At 36.3% G+C, this 23,802-nt stretch overlaps 1 protein-coding gene across 4 annotated transcripts in view; it reads left to right on the top strand.

Moving 5' to 3' along the window:
- LOC129726431 (uncharacterized) overlaps positions 1–23,802 on the top strand; it is an 80,794-nt gene that overhangs the window by 25,030 nt on the left and 31,962 nt on the right. The window contains exon 1 of one of the 4 annotated variants that reach the window (XM_055683113.1): positions 17,280–17,990. The exons of 2 other annotated variants lie outside the window; for them this stretch is intronic. The gene's annotated coding sequence lies outside the window, so the exon portion shown is untranslated. Of the gene's footprint in view, positions 1–17,279; positions 17,991–23,802 lie in introns of those variants that run through there. One more of the 4 variants, XM_055683117.1, reaches the window with a different exon arrangement.

The raw sequence follows: 23,802 nt of genomic DNA, 5'->3' as shown, positions 1-23,802 counted from the left end.
TTTTTACCAAGATGCAGTTTTTCGTCAGTGTGGTCCACTGAAAGAAGTTGTCCATCCACGTAGTTCTTCTCTAAATATATCAGATGTTGATTGTTGAGGGCTTAATGTGCTAATATAGGGTAAATTAACCTATAATGAACCCCTTTCCTATAGTGAACCATCAGCTAGATTAGCTTAATTTATGCGAAATCTTCTGGGATTTTAAGGAATCTTCGATCGGGACACCTTTCATCTAGTCAATATGCAACAGAATCACGAGGAACATTTATAGGGTAAATTAAGCTATAGTGGGCTCGTTTTCTACAGTGGACCCCTCGATTAACTTAATTTAGTCTTTCTGTTTAATTCGAGCGACTGGAAGAATTGCGGTGTTGACTACGTTTTTATCAAGATCGACATTCACAAAGAGATCACTCCTATGGAGTCGGTTTAGAATGAATTCCTTGCTGCTGCTGCTGATCCGGATGAGATCTCTTGAATTGCCAAGGAATCTGTCTTGGAACCGTAGTTATCGTCTTCACTACGATAGATCTGCAGCAATTTAGGAGCAGATGTTTTCACCCACACGAAAAAAAAATTGCTAAACCGAGTTGCGGTGAACAAATTGCTAACGCGCTGTCGAATTGTTGCTTAGATGTGCGAAAATTATATTGAATGATGGGCAAAACATCAGAAATGAAAATATATTTTTTATGATTGTTTTGTTACGAAATATTTGCTTTTACATCTCTGTAAGTAGCGTTAGTACAGAAATATTTAATTGATAAAAAATGCATTTCCAAAATAACACGTGTCTATCTGGTTTCTGACATAGACTAATTCTATGCAGTAAGGTAAAAATTGCTTGCGACTTAAGTAGGCATTACACGAAGTAAACGTTTACTATTTTTAGTACGAATTTTATTCGCACAAAATAAAATTCGTACCAAAAATAGCAAATATTTGCTCCGTCTAATACATGCTTCACTCTGGAAGAGCTCAAACAAAGACCTACAGAATGATCAACTGGAAGGTGAAATTGATTATTTACAGGCTCTGATAAATAAACGATAACGTAGTCTTATCAGTAACTAGTATATTGTAGGAGATTACGAAAAAATAGCATCCCAAAGCAAGAAGTTATGAAACTCAATCAAGAAAACTAACTGGTACTGTTTCGTATATTTTGCACTATTTGAAACATGATAATAAGAAAAGAGAAATTCAATGCATCATAAGTTAGCTCTATGGAAGCACAAGATGTAATAAAATGAATCAGTTTTAATAGCAATGCCATTGATTTAAATAAATAAGCTAATATGCGTTCTTGGCAAAGAAAATATTCCCAAAACTTGATGATATCATTGGGTACGTATTGTGATAAATAGAAAAATATTTACATATCGTTTTTTGTTGTATCTGTAATGCGACGCGCAACAGGAGAAAAACAAGCCTCAGTGTCAACACTATAAATAAACACGTTTCTGTCAGAGAAACATCAGTGGGGAATTTCGAAAACATATTTGCTGTGTTTTTCCAGAACAGATTCCACGTGTGTAGTTTTTTTTATTATTTACGATGATATAGCTAGCATACTTTCGCTGTCGCGTCTGACGTATCTTACATACTTATTTGATTTTCAGTCAGCAAAAAAGTTATTGACTTTAAAAGAGTATCACCATTTTTTCCGAAGTTTTTTTGTTTACACAAGCCAGAAAGACGAGAAAATTCTGAAAGTTAAAAAAATTGTTTTGTTGTTTGAATGATGGCACTAAGTTTCAATTTGTTTTTTTTTTTTTTTTTAACATGCTAACTGAAATCAAAATCCTGTCGCATACTAAGCTAGCTAATAGTGATTTGATTCAAAACATCAATTACCATTCATCCCACTTTTTCCGATGAATGAAAACGAAATTGACAACAACTGCTGGTGTTGTTTTCTTTCTGTTGTGCTGAGTTTTATTGAAATTCGCTCGTGCGCAAATCTGATTCGCCTCCATAGCAGAAACAAGCACGAAAACAAGTTTACTGCTAAGCCTGATCCGAAAATTAGGAATTCGTAATGAGCTTGAGAGGCGACGTTACCGGCTCGCCGGCCGGCCAGTTGATGTATGCTAAAGATTGCATTGATCGTTGAATACAATTAATGCCAAATGTGTAACAAATAAACAAACAAAATGCAAACTAGCAGCTCTACCACCATGTGACGTTTCCGTCATTCAAAATAATCACTCATGATAGGCGATGATGGGCGCAAACAACCCGTGAAACGTGCTAGATTGAGTTGTTTTAGATACAATGTATGATGGAAGTTCCAGGAAACTTATGTTAAGCATCAGTTGATTTTGTTGTTAAACATAACATTAATCCATTGTTCACAATCATAGCTGTGCGCTGCGCACTGGAGGGGTTTTGCGGTTCAAAGCCTTCTCCACCAGAGGTGGAAGAAAACGAACGCTTTTAGTGATCCCTAACAAAATTTTCAGTTAGTTGAAATTGATTAAAGGTAAAATATTATAATCATTTTACAGTTCGCAAACAAGTGGGAATATCTTGTAACTCGCGTTATTGTTTTTCATACTGTCATATAGGCATACTGGGCTCAATCATAGTATAGCGCACGTCGTCTAGTAATAAATTACTCACTGTAATTATTCAATAAAAATTAATGTAGAAATTCATAAATTTTAAAAAAGCATCAATAATCAGAAGAATAATTAACTTTTAGTGAGTCTGCCCCATTGTTAAAATATCATTTTGATAATCAGTAAGTAAAGCGCTGTAATGACACCATTCGTATACATTTATCAGCCTATTCTATTGTCTAGAAATTTGTTTTTTTTTCCGTGTTGGGTATTTTATCACTGCGACCAATTTTTTTTCTATCTACATTTTGCTACAAAAAAGCTTCTATCTACATTTTGCTACAAAAGCTTTTCTATCTACATTTTGGATATAAAATAAAAATGTTTATTAATCGATATTTATTTTTACAGCGCTGTGTGTTGTATGATTTTGATAAAATTTATGGATAGGTTTCCCGCATTTTCATCCTTCATTCTGTTCATCCGAAATAGACAATCATAAATTTTGCACATCTTGTTCGAATGATTTTTCTCGTTCCTCCCACTCGAGTGCAACAGCAAAAAAAAAAATCCTATAGATTCGAAGAACGAAAACCATGACCACGGACACTCACTCGGAGCCGTACCGTACTCGACATTCCTTTCCGTTTGCTTTGCCGTGCACTCGGTTGAACTTTTCCGGTGTGTGATTTCAACATACATATTTTTATAGTAAATGGGTTATATTTACAAACGTTCGCCACTTACCCGGGCACACTGTTCATTTTTCTCCCGCAGCGCAACGGCAAATCTTCGCGATCGACTGTTTACAGAAGCTAATTAATTGAAATTGCTCGTCGACCGGAGAACCCTCGAGCGGAGCCGAGTGGCTTCTTGGCTCGCTTATTGACCTTTCGTTCAACGCAGGGCAAACCGTGTGCGGTCAAGCGGAACTTGCTGCCATAAGTAGTAGGAACACAATGTCAGAGTATTTCAAAAGGGTGAACCATCGGTCATCTATTGATGTTTAATTTGCTGTAAATTAGTCAGCGGTGAAGAATAAAACACACAGCCAAGCGAATGTTTCGTAAAGTGGCGCCGTTTAACGACGTTTTATGTGGGCGGGAACCGCCTAATCCCTACGGGTGCTGTTTTGTAGCATATATAAACGTCACGGAAATAAACCGACCCTCAGTGACAGGGTTATCGTTTCAATTTGTCCAAACTACTGATTAGCTATCGAGCGTTGATTTCTTCCTTATTGGCCGGGCACGTGTTATTGATAAACAAAAACGCGTTCGACAGGTTTTCGAGTGTCACTCACATTCAGTATAGTACCGCATAGGTTATGGTTTCGAGAGGCAGTGTTTTATCTCTTGTACAAATTGCCGGAACGACCTTTGAGGTCGCCCAAATTCCGAAGTTGTTTACTCATTTGTGGACAGGGGATTCAAGCTGCAGCTAAAACGGCAGTTCCAGTTAGTGGAAAAAAATATTTACAATTCCTGACAACGCTCAAACATCTGGCGCAGACTGTGCAGCGAGCTGCTCAGACTAAACAAAATCAAACGCCAAGGATCAGGTGTGTCTTTGGGGACGTGGTTCTAGGTCGACTATCTTGCGCGGTGCGGTTGCATGCTAGCGAGAGCCGGAATTAGAATGTCATTCACATCACAAATCATCGGTCGGTCGGGGTAGGAAGGTGTGAGCTAACGGAAAAAAATCGATCGGGCTCCGTGATTCCGCTGCTCTCAGTTAGCACCTTCTGAGTTGACAGCTCACACATTCAGCCAGCGCCAATGTCCGTTCAGCTGGTCGTAAATTAAAGTATCATTCGCTGAAATAGCATAGGTAAATGTATGCAAGAAACGGGTTTTTTTCGGCGCTACCTTCGGTGACCTTGGTTCGCTGCTCGGATGAACCTTTCAAGAGCCATCGATCGTTAGATAAGGCGAGGTGACGATGAGACGTTCGGTTCGAGATTTATAATCTTCGAAGGTTGACTTTCGCTGGTAGACCTTTTTTGGGCAATGGGACATTCTCTTTCAAATGAGCTTTGAGCCAATTCGATCTTCTTCGATTCGAATGGAACTTTCAATAAATCTTCAGTGTAAGAGGCGGAATGTTCCATAAGTGTTTTCATTATGTCCTATAAATTTTTGAATGTAAAAACAATAAAAAATAAAAACAATTTATTAAAAAATATGGTTTCTTTGTGTTGATTGACTGTCTACAATGTTTTCTCATTTTATAATGACAGTTCTGGAGATCGCAGATTATTCGGATGAAGTTTGTGTTTGAGTCATTATCATTTTCAAAATGTTAACTACGTTTCCGACCATCTCGCTCGTTTATTTCTAATTAAATTCATTTCCCATTAATATTATAGTAATAGAGTTTTCGTAAGATTTGGTTTATTTTTGCTTCAACATTTTTCTATCTATTTCAGTGATATTATACTGAATGTTCAAGCTAACTAAAGTGTCTTCGGATAGTGACGTAGATTTCCAAATCCAATTTACGACTTCTCGTTTCTTTAAAGCTGTGTTAAAAAAAAAATAATAATGATATTTCTGTATTAGAAATTCTGCTTGAAAATCTATGTCCGATTTCCAGTATTTGGAAAGTTAAAAACCTTCAAATATCAGTATTTTCGCAAGCACGGTGATGATTATTCGGCGTGCTGCATACAAAATCAACCAAAGTTGCATCTATCGTTTACTAAAATAGTAATTAATAATAATTGGGCTGTTTAGAATTATCTAAAACAGGTCTGCATAGAGTTGATGCCAAATAGTGACGTAGCTATTTGGGTTTACCATTGAGTTCGTCTAGTTGTTTCCTCCATTTGAAGCATTTATTAATGCACTCAGGTCGCTTTTTACGTGGTTTTTTTACGCGGTTTCCGGAATTTACGCGTTTTTCTACGCGGCACGTATCCCCCGCGTAATAAGCGACTTTAGTGTACTAAAAAAATGCACTTCCCCCCTCACCTCTTTTTATGCTTATTGGTAACCAATTTTGGTAGAAGTCGGCGCAGGTATTCCAGAGTGATGATACATAGAAAGATTTTCACACTCTGCTTGACCGATCCTTTTCTTTAACTCGCCTCGACTTATAAACACGTTTCTTGATATATTTAGAACAATGATGAATGAAGTGTTGACAAAATAAAATTTCGATAAAAAAAAATCGACAAAGTACTAATTTTGTTTAAAGTGGTAATCAAACTTCTAAGAAAATAGAGGTCAGCCTGTTATAAATACAACTTTCAAACTAAAGGTCGGTGGATTGTAAAATTAAACAGTATAATAGACTAATTATAAGAGTTCTATCATCTCTTTCTAGGTAAAGTAAAAAGAAATAGTAAGCATAATCATAGCAACTAATACAAACTTAATTGAGTGTGTTTTTCATGCTTAATTCAATGCACAATGTTAAAAAGTCATCAAGAAGTTGGGATGCATGCATGATTTTCGATTTTCAAAAAAAAAAATTGAACATTCGGAATTAGTCAAAATTTTACACAATTATAAAACGCGTGTTGACGCGACACTATCAGTAAAATATTCGTGAAAGGCGCTCTCTATGATCTATCTAATTCTGGATTCGATCTGAAAAATTCGTTACACTTCATACAAAATATTAAAACTCTTAACAAAGGCGGTTGCTCGTCGTCCACAAATTACTTAATTTAGAAAAAAAAATAGATTTCAGACCCCTCCCCCTCTATGTAACGATAGCATAATATACCGTTGCATGGCTGAGAGTGCTGTACTTCCATCCGACAAAAGAAGAATTATATAACCCTCCTTTTAAACTAGCAACATGATAATACAAAGTTTTATTTTTTTTTTTGCGTGGCTGAGCGCTCCACTCGCCGGGTTCCATGGGTTGTCGATTCTGATGACAAACGATGCTGAATACTATTGGGTTTGATCTCACAAAACCGCGTTTCGAAATTTTGAAAAGTCTAGTTGTAAGTAGATGTAGCATTAATACAAAAAATGGGGTTGGTACAACTTGCCCAAAATACGCTTTAAAATTTGAAGCTTCCACGGAAATGAAATACATAGTAGGAAGTTGTATCCAAGACACGACCGCATAACTACACTGGATTCTTTTTTTACGCGATTGATGCGTCCACGCAAAAAAAGAATCTCATAAAAAAGTCACGTAATTTTCAACAATTCGTGTGAAAAAGGATCACGTCGTTTTGTTAAAATTACCGGCAAGTGTAAAAAAAATTGAGTAAAATAAAATTACGTAAAAAACAATCGCCTAAAAAAAGAATCCAGTGTAATGTAGAATACGTACGCTTCCCGACAAACAATTTTATTGATTTATAGTTTGTAAAGCTGCTCTTAAACGTATTTCGGCTGAACTACATCCTTATAAGTTATTATATAACACAATTGTTTGTTGGGTCAATATTACCAATTCCTTTATTGAGAGTGTTTCATTAATAGGTCATAAAGTCTACTATTATTTGTTCTAATCAAGTAACTCTTCATTAAAAAGTCCACATGAATTTTGATTTATGAAACTCGAAATTGTTGAACAACGCAACTCATGCAAAATTTTTTTATGAAAAAAAATCACTAATAAAGGGTTCCATATTATTAACGCGTTTTGGTTGGTATTCTAAGTTTTCTCCTATTTGCATCCAGACACATTCGCTCGAAAAGTTAATAAACTCACTCAAAGAATTGATCGCAAGCTGTATATTCATTATTGTGCCTTAAAGATACGTATTATTGATGCTTTCGCAAGCCTTTTTTAGGTTTGGCCAATTCAAGTTTTGCGTTGATTTTTGCTGTTTGTTAGTAAACTCACGTGTACACTTTATAGTACTGAGATGTGGAAAATTCGTGAACTGCTCCAATAGAAAGCAAGTAATCGTCCCTAAAAGAACGGTTGAGTGATTTTCTACGAACCTGGGAATCAATCTAATAGTACCATTTTGCCTGTTTCCTTCGAAGGCAGAACACTAGTGACACCGGATAGAAGCAGGATAATTCTTGTTCTATTTTCTGTAGCAGCGTTCCCGCCGCCAACTGCAACACTTCCGCAGCAAGGTAAACTGCACTTACGGTCTTACGATTTTTAGGAGAATTTTTCTCAAGAAAATTTTCTACAAATATCATGTATATTTTAAGGAAGCAACTAGACATCCCTGGAGAATAAGCTTTTAATAAGTACATTTTTTTTATATGAAATTGTATGAAAATTTAAAAAAATCGGGCGTAAAAATATAGTTCCACCGATCAATCTGAAAAGTTACACAGTTGTTATAGGACCCATAAGAAACACGAGAAGTGCATGAGAACTAACATTCATTTTTAATCCCACCCTACTGGCTATGCGTCTTCTTCTATGTTTACCACCCACATAGTAGAAACATAATAACATGAAACACGAAGAATAGCGCCGATTTTGAAATATACACCCAAAACCCGCGAAAGTCAATGAACGAATGAATGATGATGTGATGAAATAAACCCGTGAGTTTGTCTTTAATACCTACGGAGAGGAGTAACGCGAAAAGTGGGCGGGGTCTCGCACACAGTTTTATGGTAGAGAGTGAAAAAAAGGTGTGGCTGCGCATCATGTTGCCTTTTCAGGTATTAAAAAGCAACGTTACACGCAAAGTGCTTTATTTTTTCGTCAACTGATAAACCGTCAACAATCTCTTCATTGAAAAGACATCGAGGACATAAGCGGGTCACGGAGTCAGAGTAGCCAAGTTTAGCCTCCCGTACTATTGAGAGCTAGCTCAGCACGCTGGGTCCGAAGCTCAAGCTATTACGAAATACATTAGCTCTAAGTGAATTCATTCTTTCCTCCTGCCAAGTACAAATTACAATTGACCTTCCTCAAACAAACATGTTCTTGAAGCAGTGCTGAATTCTCTTACCTTGTGAATTATGATATATGCAGTTCTGCATTTATTTCAAGCGGTTAAAAAGGGACACCAAAATTGTTTTTCATTAAATGTGATCGTGTTTTAACTATGAGCTAGTTTGAAATTTATTTACTGTTGTTTTTGAAACGTTTAGTATGTATAACAGCTAGACTAACTCAACTACTCAACTCGGCAAAACCATTTGGAAACATCCATAAATGACCTAGATTTTTTTTAAGATTTTTTGACCCCCTCCTCCCCCATCGTAGCATTTCGTCACAAAGTCAGGACCCCCCTCTAGATAATTACGTAGCTTTATAACAACCCCCCCCCCACATATTTTTTTTGAGTCATTAATGAACAAGAAAAGACAAGGAAGGAATAAAAATGACCCAAAGCAGACAAAACGGTGATAAAAAAGAGCAATTAGAAAAAATCCAATTTTTTTCTTAGTTTCATGTTTGCTACGTAGCTTGGCTTGAACCCCCACCCTCCCCCTCATCACATTTCGTCACAAAACTGCAAACCCCCCCCCCTCCCCCCTCAAATGCTACGTCATTTATGAATGTTCTCTTTGATAAATAAGTTAAAAAATTGCCATGGGCCTGTCACAATATAAGGGTAATATAAACACAGTATAAAGATAAAGACGAGGAAATGGTGGAAAAATAAAACCATTTTCGATCGTAGCTTTTGCCGTCTGCGGTCATGAAATGAACACTAAGAAGAAAAGCAAGATTTGAAATTTGTATCACTATTAGTAACGTTTTGGCGAGTGGCAGTAAAATAATAACTAATTCAACTGAATGAAATTTGCAAATGCACTAATCAGCCTTTTCAAGCTTATTATACATATATTGGAGACATTGGAGAATAATTTTTATCAAATAGTAACTATGATCAAAATTAATAGTTTATTGATCACCACAACTCGATGATACTGTACATTATCGGCGGTATAAGCAAAAACTACTTCGATTTCAACAAAAATTCCGCAAATTCTGCTGACAATGCAGATTACTTTTCAGAAAATCCGTTGCCTTCAGTCAAAATGTTGGAACATCTTCTGAAAAACGGTTAATTCGACCTCACAGCAGCATTTTGAACTTCATTACCATATGTGCTACCGGTCAACGTCAACGAATATAACTTTGTTGTCTCCCAGCCGCACAGCTGCAGTGTGCAACACGCAACATCGTACGCAACATCTTGCGTGGTTGACAAACCCCAACACGATACTACATGTTATTTTGTTGGGTGACTAAGAGCCTCATTTGTCCGGTCCTCCTGTTCATTTACATGAAACAAGATATCTGCTTTCGTGCGTTCGTATTACATACGGAATTGCGTCTTGTGAAACGTGTGGAAATGACATACCAAAAAAGGCGGAGCCAATTACAAACATGGGTCTAAAATAAACATCGCGAACAGAAACACAGCTCGTAATTGATTAACCGTTACTATTTCAATCAATATTTAGTTCGTATTTTCACTAATTTTTAATTGAATAGACATCGCAATTATTATACCAAAGGTTTTATATCATCTCGCTCTTAGCTATAGACGCAAGCTAGTGATTGTTTGAGCACTGCGAAATTAAAACAAAATTGATTGATTTTCAACTCAATTTTTCTTCAAATTACTATTCAGAAAATGTGCAGAAAAATTAACTTTGGCGTTTAAAATCTGATCAGTGGTAGAACATACAGACAGTTCCAAAAATTATGAATACACTTCTATTCTTGAATAAAACAAATATGTCCGGGGTTTTAGAACATTATAATATCAAATATGCTTAATAATGATGTTTTCGCTCCAATCTGAATTTAATTTGTAATATTTTTGGTAAGATACGCGAGTTACCTAAGTTTTTGCCTTTCTCCTAGAAAGGTATAGCAATCACTGGAAATACCAAAGGTATAAAAGTGGTTCCAATGGCCGAATGTCATATAGCACTCGACCCCTTTCGACGAACTGAGCATTTTCTGTATGTATGTATGTATATGTGTATGTGTGTATGTGTGTGTGTATGTGCAACTTTTTTTTCTCACTCACTTTTCTCAGAGACGGCTGGACCGATTTTCATAAAATTAAATGCAAATGAAAGGTCTAGTTGCGCCATAGGTTGCTATTGAAGTTCATTGCAATCGGATTTTTAGTTAAGAGGTTATGTATCAAAATGTAAAAATCATGAAACATCAATATCTCAAAAACCACACAAGCGATTTCAATAAAACTGGTTTCAAATGATCGGGCTGTCTCCAGAACCCTTAACTTTTAAATTTCGTTATGATAGAACATATGGTTCAAAAGTTATGTAAAGAAAAATTATCCAGAGGTTGTTTAAACTCACTCATTTTTCTCAGAGATGGCTGAACCGATTTTCACAAAATTAGTGTCAAATGAAAAGTCTAGTTGCCCCATAGGTTGCTATTGAATTTCATGGAAATCGGATTGTAACTGTGTCCGTTGTTCATAAAAATGTGAAATCACATAATGAAAGTATGTGTATTGACTTTCTCCTAACGATCACTGGCTAATTAAAAGGTAGAAAAGTAATCTAAATGGCCGAATGTCATATACTACTCGACTCAGTTCGACGAATCGAGCATTTTTTGCATATATGTATGTATAGGTGTATATGTTTGTGTGTGAGTGTGTACGTGTGTATGTGCACCTTTTTTTCGCACTCACTTTTATCAGAGATGGTCTGACCGATTCTTCCTATCTTGATGTCAAATGAAGAGTCTATTTGCCACTTATGTTGCTATTGAATTTTATTGTAATCAAACTTTTAGTTTTGGCGCTGCGTCAGAATGTGAAAAACGCTCTTATATCTCAGAAGCTATGAACATTGTACTATTTTAATGTTTGCGGCCTTGCTCGGGATTGAAGTTGAAATTAAAAGTCATTTTTCTTTCATTTTTCAGTCACCTCCTAGAAAGGTATAGCAATCACTGCAAAAACTAAAGGTATAAAGTGCTCAAAAGGGCCGAATGTCGTTTACCACTCGACTCAGTTCTACGAGCTGAGCATTTTCTGCATGTGTGTGTATGTGTGTGTAACGCTCTCCCAATCTCACTCGATTTTCTCAGAGATGGCTGGACCGATTTCAATGAAATTAATTCCAAATGAAAGGTCTAGTTGCCCTATAAGACCCTATTGAATTTTCTTGTAATCTGATTTCTAGTTTAGAGGTTATGTATCAAAATGTAAAAATCACGAAACATCAATATTCCAGAAACTACACAACCGATTTGAACAAAATTGGTTTCAAATATACGGGCTATCTAAAAACCCCCTAACTTTTGAATTTTGTGAAGATTGAGCAAGTGGTTCAGAAGTTATGGAAAGAAACGTGTTCTGGAAACTATTTAATCTCACTCATGTTTCTCAGAGATGGCTGGACCGATTTCCATAAAATCAGTGTCATATGGAAGGTCTTGTTGTCCCATTAGGCCCTAATGATTTTTTTGCAAACGGATTATTACTTTGCCTGTTATGTTTAAAAATGAGAAATCCAGCTATGAAAAGAAACAGTTATTCCGAAGACAACTTAGACTCACTCACTTTTCTCAGAGATGGTTGACCCGATTTCCACAGAATTAGTATCAAATGAAAGGTCTAGCTGCCTCATAACACCCTATTGAATTTTGCTGTAATCGGAATGTAACTTCGTCTGTAATATATCGAAATGTGAAAATCACGAAACTTCATTATCTTAGAAACTACACAACAGATTTGAGCAATATTGATATCGAATGAACGGGATAGTTAAGGGTTAACTGATGAATTATGATTGAACACGTGGTTTCAAAGTTTGGCTGCCCTATACGTTACCTTTTCATTTCATTGTAATCAAACTTAAGCAACCGTTATGTTTTAATTTGTAAAACAACGAAAGTCTATTATCTCAATTGTTACACGACTTATTTGAACATAACTAGTGTCATACAAACGAGTCATCTCTCAAACTTACAAATAACAAACTTCATAACAATTTGATATGCTGTTCAAAAGTTTTGGAAAGAAAAGAAATTCAAAGACTATTCAACACTATACCTGCTTAAATCAATATATATGGCCTCAACATGATTTAAAGGTGGTATCGTACTATATGAACGTTCCCGGTATCGCTCGTGATTAAATTGTTCGAAATTAAGAGTCATTTCTTTTATTTCGCTATTTCTTAAGCACTAACATTACGTCAAATTTCATATTTTATACTTTAATTACAACATCAATATTTTAGAACCCAAAGAGTGAATATACGTTTATTGGATTTAAGCATCCATGTAAATCTATTTTTACAAATAATAAGTTTGAATGAGAAAGGCTGAGTCTGACCGCTAGGTGGATTAAATTAGGTTTTTTTTCTTAACACCACTCATTAGCTTCTGCACAGTGCTTCCTCCGTCCATTTTTACCACTCTTTGCCAATATCTCTTGATTTTTTTTCAAACATTGTCCGCTGATTTCATACGTTTACTAAGCTTCGCCTTCGTCAAAACCCAGAAAGTTTCGATTGGGAGATATTCAGGGCAGTTTGGTGATGGAGAGACATCGTTTTCCTTCACTGCCATATAAAATTGCGGTTCTGACAGAGTCTAATAGTCTTATTTTATGTGGGTTTGGTTATCCATAGTAGCACACCCAGATTTCTTGGTCAGAAGTTTACCATAAAGTTCTCAAGTCCTCGGTTCCACAAATTCAGGCCGAGTCTGGAGGCCCATCCTTTTATTGGCATACACAACGTTAGTCGATGAGGATCCCGCTTCTAGTAATCTTTTATCTTCCTGCCCATTGTGAAGTCAACAAGTTCGGGTTTCCTACCACGTCTCAAGGCAAACGAATACTCTTCACCCAATTGCTGAAATGCAGTTTTAACTGCCCCGACACTCACACCTTCTTCATTGGCTAATTTTCTGATCGCAATACCACTCACGCTCCCATTTATGCACAATTCGCTTTTCTTTTGTTAGGAAAAAGGCCACGTATTTTCAAACTTCCGCTTAAAACGTTAAAAAAATGATAACAGGATGCACCTAAAGTTTGGCTGAATACTGCACGTTATTTGAAATGGCGGTTAACCGTATTGTATTTATAACTATCGGAACAGTCTATAATATGCATTTTAAGAGCGCACATTTTCGTTATTTTTTCTACTCTACTAAATTATGACATAGTCCTACTTCAAACAATAATTAAAACCTTGGGTTGACATGCTATTAACAGATTAAAATTAGTGCAATTTTATATATAACAATTTGTACGGTTAGGTTACGATGGAAATCCGCATTGTTTATTAAGTAAAATTAGCTAGATTTATCCTGAATTTTGTAAAACAAACCATTTTTCACAACGCTTCCATATCCATCTCAAAACTTGAATCACTGCTCAATTATTCAACTCACGACGCCCCCATATTCATCACACTGTTAATCATGAATGAATCACATTATCATGAATGAACGTAGCCGCAGCCCGACGTAGTAGGTTACCTAGATATCCGCTGTAGTTGTTTACGTGCAAAACTGGTAACCTAGGTAACCACTACAGTGCTGTAGATTTATGTCAAATATGTCGGAATAATTCAATATTTTCAGGATGATTTTTTCGTATTAACAGAAAGTGATTTGGCAACTTTTGCTTTTCTTCAACGCAGTGCAAACAGATAAATATACATGCAGTTGAAATTTAGGAATGGTAGAAATTCATCTCATATATTTCTGCTAATTCAAGCTTGTTTTAGGAAATTTGAGGTGATAATTTCAAAGATTATAGTATTCTTAGTGTAGTGAGTGATTTGGTTTAGTGATTTAGCTTTCATCTAAAGAACAATTTCTATCATTTGAAAAGTACGATGGGTTTATACCTTTTTAACTATTTCTGTGAGTTTTGGAGCCCCTAGTTTATGCAGAAGTGCGTCAAAGTGCGTCAGAGTGTCGCATAGTAATTGCTCGTCGGGTTCGTCGCTTTAACGTTATGTTTACGAGAAAACTCATTTAAGTCTCTGAAAAAGTTACCTGTTCTAGGGGCACCAAAATTCACAGGAATGGCTAAAAAGCTATAATCTTTTCTTCTTTTCCCAGTATGAGCTCCAAACTCCTTCTCTTTCGAAATAATTGATAGTATATCAATGAATGGCAAACCTTGGAGAAGTATATCTATTAAACGTGAAAATTTCGAACATTTTCAGTTCGTTAAAACCTTTTCCCCCTTCCTTTCGATTATTTGATCCCATTATTTGAACAAAAGTGTAGCAATAAAATATTAGGTCAACATTTTTAGTGCCACAAAGGAAACCGCATTTTGTTACATTTTTAAATCGCTTTCGTATCTCCAAGCCAAACTGAAAACAAAATTATGGGAAAATTCCCAGGCTTATATTTTTAGCTTATCGATACACACCTCTACATGATATGATAAACAAACAACAAGCAACTCAACTGTTTGTAACTAAGGTAAAATAGGGCTACCTAAAGTTTAGAAAATCTTTCACTGGTTGCGAACCAGCCTGTGGCTGAAAACCACCCTAATAAAGCAATAAAAAAAAATTTCACAAATTTTTGATTTGGCGAAACAAATAATCGAACCAATAGCTCCACCATGGTGATTCACTAAACCACCAACAGCTCGTTCTCGCAGTGTAACACGGGGTTGTCTTTATGGCGTGCGCTATTTGGCATTGACCTGTAATCACATCGCGTACCCTAATTAGATATATTGTGTGATAGCAGAGCCAGCGAACGAAGTCCAAAATTAGAACGTTCGATCCATTGATTGCTCTTTGCCAATATGTGATAATTATTCTAACAAGTTCAGTTGACCACGGTAGCAAATTGGGTTGGTGCAACATTCGGCAGAGTATGATCGATAACTTCGATTTCTATTACTTTGGGTAGTTATTTTTGTTGACACTCATTGTTTACAGTTCGGTGTCAAAACTATCGTTTAACATTGAGGCGAGCGCTCACGTACTCGCGCTCATCCGAAATGGGTAGTGAGAATTACATAAAAACTTCGATATCGACAACGTTAAACAGAAATAATTTTTCTACAGCATTTGAAAAATTTATTTTGCTCGTAAAGTCAGCATTTCAAATCGTTTGGTAGAACTGAGAAAAAAATCAGTATTCACAACTCGTTTCCATCAGCATACGAGACCAACTGGACGGTGGCGGTTTTTGTTCCTATCCAATCCACGGCACTGACTGTCGCCGGCTAACGCGCACAGATGGTCTCCAAACCCTCGGTTTAGCAGTGCATTGAAACCTTTACGACGCCCTTTGCGCGCGAAGCTACCAAACCGCAAAAATAAACATCCACCTTTCTCGGTCACGATCAGCAGTCAAGTCTCGGCCAAATGATAAATTCAAACAGAACTAAAGAATGCCAACAGGGGTTGTGGATGGATGCCGGCCAACAGCGCTAGAGCGAAGATGCTTCATCACTATATGCAAATGTTGTTGGGCAGTGTCGTGCGCAGGATTTTCATTTGGGTTTACTCGAATGAGTTTTTACATCTTCAGATGATAAATACATATAAGTCGTTTTATAAAAGAGACAAAAAAGCACTTTCACAGTACGAATATTGTCATTTGGTGTATCTGCCTACTGACCCGTACGGTTGTGTACGGCCTGCTTAGGAAGATTTGTTTGTTATCTCGTGTACCGAAGAGTTCATTTTTGTTCACTTAAAATTTATTTGATACGAACTGAAGAGTTAATTTGCTGTCACCATCATGATGCGAAAAGTAAATCAAGTCCGGTAAAACTGCGTAAAACGCGTTCAAATTGTACAAATTTTCTTTGTAGTAAATTTTTTATGCTATCCTGTGCACTAGTGTGTAAATTTGTGATGTCCTCATAGTGTTGAGTTGTGTTGTTAATTGGAGCGCGAATGTCAGAAAGAGTTGAAATTTTGTGTCCTACCGTGCTGATAAAAGTCATTTTCTCCAGCAAAATTCTTCGAAAATTACAGCCAATCATTTTCAATTTTCACTACCAATGATCACAGCACTCTTTCAGATACACTAGATTTTCGTCCTAGTAACGTGCTGTTATACTCAGATGAAATAGATCACGCGCATCGTTCACGGTTATGGAATAAAATTTGACGACAAATCCAACTAAATGATCTTCACTTCAAAGCGAAAAAGAAAAACAAACAGTCCACTCAACCAAAATGAACCTCACCGAAACACTTTTCAACTGACACTGACCGATGCCTTGACAATCTTCGTTAACTGATAAACTGATTTTGTTGTCTTGCTTCCATCGCATGAAATATAATGAGGTGTTTTGACAGTTCACTTCCATGCAAAAAGCGGGAAGGGAGAACTCTAAAAGGATTGTAAAAAAATAACGTTTATGGATGCTTTTTTTCACTTTCACTCAAGAGTGTCAACAAACATTAACCCTGGTGTTCTATAATTTCTTCTATGTTCTATCATTAAAGTTCATTTATCTTTAACAAGGATAAGTTAAGCAGAGTTTCGTAATTTCTAGCGCCTTGAGGACACTCTATTAAAACTCAATTTTAATCCGTACCGATGCTTCAGCTTTTTCAATTTCATGACAAAAACCATCCCCGTGGGCACGGCTATGCTATTAGGAAATCGCTGGCGGTAAACTGGCAGAGTATATTTTTCAAATTTGAGCGTATCCGTCATTTTTTTTTTTGTTTAACCTCTAAAACCTCACCAACACACCTGAGCCACCGCAAAATACGACGTGATTTAAGCAGCGACGTTAGAGCGCGCGATCATTCACTCGCAGAAACACACCCGCCACCGCGAGGCAGAATCGCGTCATCTCTTAGCGTGTTTACAAACTCACCTACGCGTATGGATGGCTGGCTACATACCTACATCAAACAGAGGCGGAACAGAAACAACCGTTCATCGTTAGCTGTTTGGCCGTTCGGTAAACCGACTGCTGCTGCTGCTGCTGTATGGGATTCTAGCAGCGGTGGGCGCTATCGATTCGAGCTGAAGCGTGGCGCAAATTGCCGGTCGAAATCAGTCGGTCGCAGATCGCAAACGTATCGAATAGTGTGCTCTAGTCCTACTACACAGTGCGAGCGATTGTTTGACGCGCGATGCTTTGAGATTTTGTTTCGTCGAAGGTTCGGTCAATGCTAGTAGCCACACGTGTTCTACCGTCGTTATGGTCCTTCGATTGTTATCATAGTCGAGCGGAGTGAGTCAGGGCTGTGGATAAAAGTAAAAAAAAAAACACGAAAAACCACCCCGGAAGAGTGCATAGACCTGGTGGATATGAGGAGGGGTTGAGTGCGATTCCGTTGAATGACAGCTAACGGTTGTTAATCTAGCGCTAATGTTAATCTAACTGCCATTTCGAAGCAAAAGTGCATTTGCTCAATTAGTTTTCAAGTGCGAGACGAGACGGAGCGCAATAAATATCAACAAGCGGGTGAAGGGCTAGGAAAAATCTAGTGCAAATTTCGTAATACTAGCGGAGTCTGGTGTGTATATAAAAATAAACGCAGCATTCAACAGCAACACGGCATCATTAAAGTGAGTGTAAACTGAATTTATTAGTGGTCCAGCATGTGTTGTTGTGTGCTTGGGTGTGCTATTTGTTTGTAGCGCTGGCGAGTGCCGCGTATTTTTAACACCTCCACGTACACTTCGGGGTTCAGCCAAGGTTGATTCTTGCATTCAGCCAAGGTTGTCGATTTCAAATCGATCCGAAGGGATGCTTTACAAATGTCATAACACAGTTAGAATGGTTTGGATTCTTATTTATACTGACTAGTCTGTGTATACACATGTGGTAAAATTCATACGTCAGCTGTTTTTTCTTCATCGTTTGTAAACAACGATTCGGTTTAGCTACTGATGTGGGTGATCGATATTGAGGTTTTATCTCAACTCTCAACACACACAGCGTCAGGAGATCAATTTGGGTTGAATGCAAGCAAATGTCTGCTGAAATCAAGAACTTGCTGAATGTCATCCGATCCAAAGTGCGAACACACATGCTAATGAATAACAACCATAACATCGTGTTGAAACGGGATGAATGACTTTAAGCTTTTTCAGCATGTTCTGGAGTGAATAATGACTTTATTTTGCTACCAATTATTTCGATTCTTATTTCTATTATACTCACAGTAATTCGCTGCACCAAAAACCTTGATTGACGTCAGCGCTCGGGTAACTCTAGCCTGGCTATGTGAACTTTAGATTGAACAATATGATACGTGATATGAAAAATGATACCAAATGGCATCGGATCGGATTGCTAATTGGAACATAGTGTGCTTTCCAAGAATTTTTGTACCACTCATGTATTAATTTCACCCTATTCAAAATTATGCATTGTTGTCTTAAGCGTTAATGAATTAGAGTAGTAGGTACTACATATTTTTTTGTTTATTCGATAGATTTGCTTCTCTGCTTTTACCTTATTTAGAAATCTAGTTCCGTACTGCATTAAATTTCAAACACTTAAGTTATGATGTAACTTCTTGCAGTGAAAAATCAACGAAAAATGAATTTTCTCGTCGATCTTAAGGGTTTAACATGTTGGTTGTTCAATTGTTGTTGCAATTAAGCGCTATTTATATAGATTCAGACATGGTTTGTTTATGAAATTAAGCAAAATTCAGAACTCGGCTTTGATTCGAATTCCGAAGCAGAGTTCCGATTAGTTCGCCTTAAAGTGAGAAATGAATTTTACTTTTCTCTCTTTTGCATGCAAAGTTAACTTTGTTCGGCAAGGTATGGCAAATTTTATAATCATCAGCTTTGTCGAAGACAATTTACTTCTATTTGCCTGAACATGAACTTTTACGGACTTTTTTTTATTGGATTTTATTTTATATGTTTACAAGGTTCTTTGCTATAACAAAAAAAAAAATCCCCCGAAGAAACTTTTTTATCTCATGTATATTTTCGGATTTTGAAAAATACACTAATTTACTAACAGATATTCACAGAATCTGCGAATATCTGCAGACCAAAGCATTTTTATATCGAAGCATAAATTAAACAGTAATCTATCCAGGCCAGGCATTCAAAAAGTACAGCATTGTTTACTATCTCTCAGAATACTTTTTCTGTTGCTGTGTGTTTGCGATAGCTACCCGCGCCAGTACTCGGGTAATCACATTGAGGACGCATTGGCAGCAGACCCTCACAAAAGAAAACGAAAAATGCACTTCGGCATTAATTTAAAGATGTCTTTGGAATAGCGAATCCACCGGAGACATTTTCCTTCCTTTTTTATTTGGCTATGACGAATGTCGTGTTCCGTCTGTTAAAAGAGGCTGTAGGAAAACTAAACGTAAGGCATAACTGGTCGGTTCCTTAACAGCCTTCAAAATTCTATTCGATAATCATTTTGTTTGTAGGCTGTCTTTATTTTGCCAATACCAATACAGTTATAAAAGAACACTCTCGAATGTCAACAGCAAACCCTTGGTACATATTTTTCCCCTGATATAGACATAATCTTTTGTTTACGAGCACATCAAATCAATAAATATGTTATGGTCGCTCAATTCTATTTTTAGTTAGCCAGGCTTATTGTTCTCCTCAATAAGTGAAAAGAGCGGAATTCAAATTCACCGCGCACTTTTTCTTTGGTATGAGCGTTGCGTTAGGGAATTTTTTACACCACACTTCTTTTTTTTGCTTGGTGCTATGCTTCTGCCGCTCGCAGAGAAAAAATTAACTCACTTGCTGCTTATACCACAGCACAGTGATCCAATAAGGCAAAAAGTGGAACTTTATTCCATAGCGGCTATCACCTTTATCCTAGTTCAAAAGTGTCTTCGGAACAATTGTTTGTATGAATGACTCGCATAATCGCAAAAGTGTGAAAAGTTTACTATACTAAAAATAAAAAAATTAACTTTTTTGTGTTCGGAGATCGAAGAATAGCTTTTTCAGCAAAGTTGTTGTAGATTCAAAAATATGAATTTTTATTGAACAAATGAAAATCCTATCTTTTTTCGGTACAAAGTTATAAAGTATATTACATGGAAGTTACTCAAAAGTTAGTTTTTTGTACTTAACATTTGTTAGTTGCATTTTACACGAAAGTATTGTTCGGAGGAATTGTAAGGGCACACAAAACACACATTTTTGCCAAAAGTCATATGTCTCCAGGACTTTCCTTTACAAAGTTATATCTTTTGATATAACAAATATGCTGAAATGTGCTATAACTTTGTAAGGAAAAGTCCTTGATTCTGTAACTCTGTACCCACTGAAGATAGGACATAGAAGTACACCGCAGTGCACACTGCTGAGATAATACAACAGAAACAACTTGAGCTTTCTCGTAAAAAATGTGATGCGGAGTGGCGCTTTTATTATATTTTTCGAGATGTAAAACAAACTCGACAAAAAACGCCATCTACATTTCTGCCCAGATTCTTCCCTTATTATATATATTCTCAAAAGACTCACTATATAAGCACTACAGTGAGTTCTGTTGTTTAGTTATCGTGCTGAATATCCTTTCGTTTAAGAAAGCTCACCTTACTTTATTATCTCTCAGGATAGATATATCAGATTTCACCATTTTTTGCAAGCTTACACGCGATTTGCTATTCTCTTCAAGCTCATGCATCAATTTGTGCAGTGAAAGTTATTCTCCTACACGCTGCACCCAAAATAAACGAAGCAGATTTTATTAGTTTTGAGCAACATTTTATTACTTTTTGTGTCTCAGGACCACGCATTAGACACAAGATAGCTCTCGGAAGAAGCGCAGGAAGTATTGAACAAAATATTACGGGACACACGTGAACATCAAAATATGTCTATTTTCAGCAAAAAACTAGAAATATCTTTACAACAAATTAAAATATCGAACCAATATATTCTACAAAAATGCAACGTTAAACAGATGAACAAAATCTTAGAACATCTTGAATTGTTTCGACGATTACAGAAAAAGTTATGGACAAGAAACTCATTTTGAGGGGTGTTTCCCTTTCATTCAGTACTCGGTTGGATACAACTAGTAACAGTTGAACTCTTTTGAGTAATGCAGTTCTTTTGACAAACTTTCAAATGCATGCAGTCTGTTTTGCTACTATCTGCAACCTTCGGAGAAATATTGACTCAAAATATGGCTATTTTCAGCAAAAAACTAGAAATCTCTTTACAACAAATAAAAATATCAAAGCAACATGTTCTACAAAAGTGCGAGGTTTAGCAGAATGAACAAAATCTTAGAACATCTTGAATTCTTTCGACGATTACAGAAAAAGTTATGGACGAAAAAATAATTTTGAGAAGTGTTCCTCGTAAAACTCTATTTCGTCATATCAGACGTACAGATGGAAGATTACAGTGTTCATCAATTCTTTTTCTTATAGATTTTCCTACAACTTTGCTGGAGAAAGCAATTTAGTATTTTGAAAATTAGAAAAAATAGTTTTTATATCTAACTACTAGGGGGATTGATCAAAAAACCGAAAACGCCAAAAGAAAGGCCTTGTTATATGGAATAAACTTGCTGAAGACACTGGATACATGAAATCAATGTTTCGCAGTCAAATCTAAAACGATCATGATTTTTCGAGTTTAGACCACTGTGCCACGGTCGACTTGGCAATGAAAAATGACCAAAGTTGCCAGAGATGCGAATATGGGATTTCTAGATGGGTACGAGTTTTATATCGTCGAACAGATCTAATAACAGATGTGAGTATTTTCAACCTGGCTTGCATAAGCTAGCTAGAAAGCGTGTTTTTCTCAAACGAAGTTTACAAATCGTAGAAGAGCTGCTCCATTATTCATCTCAGCCCATATATTCATCTCATACAACATGAAAACTCAATTGCAAACAGGAAAAACACATATTTTCTTTTTAAACCAATCTGATAATCCATGGAATGGATTCTGCTTAGTTCATTTCAGATTCCTCATAAAGTAGAATTCTCTAAAACTCACTTAAAAGCTCTGAATTAGATATTATAGTCAGGCGCCTGCACTCGAAAACTCATTTAATTCAATCACTTACCTCAGAAAACAAAATCCGCGCGTTGTTCTTTACGGCTACAACGGGACTCGTTCAGCAGCCAACCAAAGTTTTTTCATCACTAGCGGACCACTTTTTATTTTAATCACTAAACAAAATCACTCACTACACTAAGAATACTATAATCTTTGAAATTATCACCTCAAATTTCCTAAAACAAGCTTGAATTAGCAGAAATATATGAGATGAATTTCTACGACTCCTAAATTTCAACTGTATGTATTTTCATCTGTTTTCACTGCGTTGAAAAAAAAATCAAAAGTTGCCAAATCAGTTTCTGTAAATACGAAAAAATCTTACTGAAAATGTTAAATTATTCCGACGTACCTTATTGACATAAATCGACAGCACTGCAGTGGTTACCTAGGTTACCAATTTTGCACGTAAACAACTACAACGGATAACTAGGTATCCTACTACGACGAGCTACGGCTACGTTCATTCGTGATAATGTGATCCATTCATGATTAACAGTGTGATGAATATGGGGGCATCGTGAGATGAATAATTGAGCAGTGATTCAAGTTTTGATATGGATATGGAAGCGTTAGTAATAAAATGCGTTGAGTAATAAATAGAATACGAAGAGGAGAATTTTCGGTTATTGTTTTCAAAGGAACAAAAGAAGATTTCGCGTGTGGTGTAACGACCATAGTCATGATTTTGTATCATGTGCAAAACTCATCTCAGTAAGTGTTGTTACTTCACTGGAGAAGAATGTTATTACTTTTTAAGTAAAAAAAAATTTACAAACCGAAGAATTTTTGGTTATTGCTTTTGAAGTAACAAGGAAAAATCCTCCGTCTAGTGATCGAGAAACGACAGGCCTGACATCAACTGGTTGGTACTGTAAATTGGGCAGCACAGACTGTACACTTTTTCCAAAGCTGCAAGAATGTGATCGAAAATATTCTGACCCAGAAAATTGATTTAACAGCCGGAGTGTCTTCAGCAAAGTTCTTTCATAATTTATTTTCCATTTTGTAGAAGTTTCAAGTTTGTGATTATTCTGCCTAAAAGTGTGGAATAAATTTTTCTAAATTTTGAATATAAAAATCCACTTTGTTCGGTAAAGTTGTGGTACATTTCCTAAGAAACAACATTGTCGAAGACACTACACCCTTTTATATTTTATAGAATCTTTTTTAACGATTTTCTACAATTTTCCCATGTTCTACAATGTAGCTCACTGTAAAAAAAAAACACTGAATTTCAACAAAAAAGGTTATTTTTATCTCTTAAAAAACTTCTATAGAATAGAGAATAGTTAATGGAAAAACTTTGATGAAGAGAGTGTGTGGTGGTCCTCCATGGTCTTGAGATGAC

The sequence above is a fragment of the Wyeomyia smithii genome, chromosome 3 (assembly GCF_029784165.1).
Source record: "Wyeomyia smithii strain HCP4-BCI-WySm-NY-G18 chromosome 3, ASM2978416v1, whole genome shotgun sequence".
NCBI classification, from domain to species: Eukaryota; Metazoa; Arthropoda; class Insecta; order Diptera; family Culicidae; genus Wyeomyia; species Wyeomyia smithii.
The sequence above is the reverse complement of the archived record's forward strand: the minus strand, read 5'-3'. Positions and strand labels throughout refer to the sequence as shown.